Source organism: Perca flavescens, chromosome 3, assembly GCF_004354835.1.
Source record: "Perca flavescens isolate YP-PL-M2 chromosome 3, PFLA_1.0, whole genome shotgun sequence".
Taxonomy (NCBI): Eukaryota; Metazoa; Chordata; class Actinopteri; order Perciformes; family Percidae; genus Perca; species Perca flavescens.
This window is the reverse complement of record NC_041333.1, coordinates 6,250,259-6,253,517: the sequence shown is the minus strand read 5'-3', so window position 1 is coordinate 6,253,517 and position 3,259 is coordinate 6,250,259. Positions and strand designations below refer to the sequence as shown.

The following is a 3,259-nucleotide window of genomic DNA, read 5'->3' as shown; positions in this document are numbered from 1 at the left end:
TTCTTTTTCCATTATAACTGACTGTCAAACTGGATAATAAAAGAAAGTTCTGTGGCATTCATTGTTTGTGTTTGTTCATGTTTCACAAAGAGTTTAACCTGAGCCAGACAGACATACTACTATCCACATACAGGGATAGTATACAGTTGTTAAAACATAATAAAATATATGACACACTGGTATCGGATCGGTACTCTGTATCGACCGATACGCAAGTTCAGCTTTCGGAATCGGTATTGGGATGCAAAAAATGGTATCGGGCCATCTCTAGTTATTACCCTATAAACATGTAGGACTACAGATTCATGTGTACAGAGGCCCGATTATTATTTTTTTTTTTTTGGGAAGGGGGAGGGGCCTGAGTTGAGGAACATAGGGGCCCATCAGGACTGCCTCTGCATAGGGCTCAGGGTCTTGTGCTACGCCCCTGATGCCAGGCCCAAAGCTAACAACAAAGAAATTGAATCAATTAAAACACAGCAAACTAATAAAAAAAACATGCAAAACACATGAATCAAAAATAAAGTACAGTTAACCAAAACATGCACAAAAACCAAAACTCTGCCATGTGACACATACACGTTTTGGAGCAACATATGCTGCCATCCAAGCAAATTCTTTTTCAGGGACGTCCCTGCTAATTTCAGCAAGGCAAGGACAAGCCACATTCTGCACATATTACAACAGCGTGGCTTTGTAGTAAAAGACTAATTAGACTGGCCTGCCTGCAGTCCAGACCTGTCTCCCATTGAAAATGCGTGGCGCATTATGAAGCGCAAAATACAACATGGACCCAGGAATGTTGAGCAATTAAAGTCCTACATCAAGCAAGAATGGGAAAGAATTTCACCTACACAGCTTCAACAATTAGTGTCCTCAGTTCCCAAACGCTTATTGAGTGTTGTTAAAAGAAAAGGTGATGTAACACAGTGGTAAACATGCCCCTGTCCAAGCTTTTTATTAAAGTTTATCAGTTTGAACATTAAATATCTTGTCTTTGTAGTGTATTCAATTGAATATAGGTTGAAAAGCATTTGCAAATCGTTTTCTGTTTTTATTTACATTTTACACAACGTCCCTACTTCATTGGAATTGGGGTTTGTATTAAATGTTTAAAAAATGCATTATTTGTGATTAAAATAATGGTTGTTGGTAATGTATTAGATTAAAGACCCACACAGATGGGAGCTCAACTCCCATTGGCTCTGACATCTCTCCGTTTCTCTCACCTCCGATTCCTCAGTCTCTCTTTCTCGCGCCTCTTTCATGACTTATAACTTTAGATATCCCACCTGACAGTTTCCCTGATTTTAGCCAGTTGTGCATATTTGAGTAAATAAACTATTTCAGCTAGCTAGTAGACGTACATAGGTAACGTTGAAGCTAGTAATGTTACACTACACCTACGTTACGTAACTGACTTACAGGAACTGAAGTGCATTTTGGGTACAGTTTTTCATTTGTAATGAAAAGGTAGTTTTTAATTTAAAATTGATAAAGTTTTTTATTTCATGAAAAATACCACTAAAAAAAAACATGATGCAACATAAGTTCAGCTGTTTCTTTAGCAGATGGTAATTTGGGCAATGGAACAAACTGAGCAGATTGACGCCACGTCCACACGTACCAAAACAATCTTTTTCCACCTGTCTTCTCTGGCATCGTTTCAAGAATAGTTGCGTCCAAACAGATCCATTTGTAAATGACTCAAAATGCTACTTCATATTCCAGGCCTATAGGTGGCGCTGTTTCTGCTACAGAAATTCACCAAAAAAGTGGCGGAGCATGCGCATAAAGCTTGCGCGCTGTATACAAACAGACAGTAGAAGAAGAGACCATAACACAACAAAAATGGCTAGTACAAGGAATCAGTTGTGTGGACCAATAGTGAAGTCAAACTGCTGCTGCGACTCACACTCACACACACACGAGTAAATTGCAAGAAAATGTTGAATGGGAGTCGTGATATATATAAAATATATGGACTTGACGAACGTGTTTCGGGCACATTGTCCGACGGAGGCAACAGAGGACTTCCCTCACGAGGCCACGGCACTTTCGAGAGCCCACATGACCACGAAGCTAAACATATTAGTGGCAAATACAGACGAGCCGTGGACACAGGACGTCGAAGTGGCCAAGGACGGGTGGTTATGCTATTTTATGAGCTTTGCCAGAAGATCTGGGGTGGGTCGCCCGCTACACGCTCTATTAATTCAAGCATCGAGACAGGTGACCTGGTGGAGTTGTCGTCCCAGTCCTCAACACCGACAGAGGAGATGCCTGCATCACCAAATTCAACAGAATCCCTCGACTGACTTCCTCCTGCAGTTTTGAAGCAGCACCGGGATATGCTCCAGGTATGCTCATGATTTCAAGCTTAGCTAGCTAGCTATATGCTACAGTGCCGTGTCATTGTGGGCATTAGGACAGATGCATGTTTATGTAGGTTTGTGGCTTCAGAACATAATTCACAACCTAGTTTGGGCCTTAACTTGCCCAATAGTAATGTTCTGCTCTACTTAATTCTAGGCCAAGCTGGATAGCCACAGAGGAGACCGACTAAAGAGGAAAGCTCAGGCTGACCCAGCAGAGGAGAATCTGAAAATCAAGAGGAGGATGTTGGAGTTGACTGAGGAGTCAGCAAGAAGCCACACAGAGAAAATTACACAGATCAACACAAACATTGCAAATATAACCAGCACCATACAGGTTGGCTTTTCCCTGATGAGGGAATTGCTGATCAGACCCCAGTTTGTACCCCCCCACAGCAGCAGCGGAAAATTCCATGGGTACCCGCTGTCATATGTTCATTCAACACCACACCCCACTACACCAGCTTTTCAGCACACAGCTACACCCAATAGGCCTGTATACCAACCTGGACAATACACACCTACACGCAGCCCAGAAAATGAAATGTTTTCATTCAGAAGAGCACTGCTGCAAGACCATGTGGAGGGAGCTTTATGTTATATTTGCACATTTTAAAAACTGTACTTTTTAATTAAAGAAAGATTTCTGAAAGTGGTTGCAGTCATTTGTTTATTTTCACTAGACACATTATTTCAGAGGAGAGCAGCAGGTAGGAACTGATGACATGTTTTATGGAAAGACTTAAAATATGTTTCGCACTGGATCTGGTACATTGAAGGAGATTATTTGATAGGTACACACACACACATATATATATATATATATAATGGAGTCAATTATCTGAACAATTTGTCTTTTGTATTTTGTAGTGACAGTTAAGTGT

At 41.0% G+C, this 3,259-nt stretch overlaps 1 long non-coding RNA gene across 1 annotated transcript; it reads left to right on the top strand.

Annotated features, from left to right (window-relative positions):
* Positions 1-1,838: 1,838 nt before the first annotated feature.
* Positions 1,839-3,027, top strand: LOC114553292 (uncharacterized). Its single transcript, XR_003692283.1, has 2 exons — positions 1,839-2,360; positions 2,533-3,027. It is a non-coding gene; the product is annotated as an uncharacterized LOC114553292 (long non-coding RNA).
* Positions 3,028-3,259: the final 232 nt, after the last annotated feature.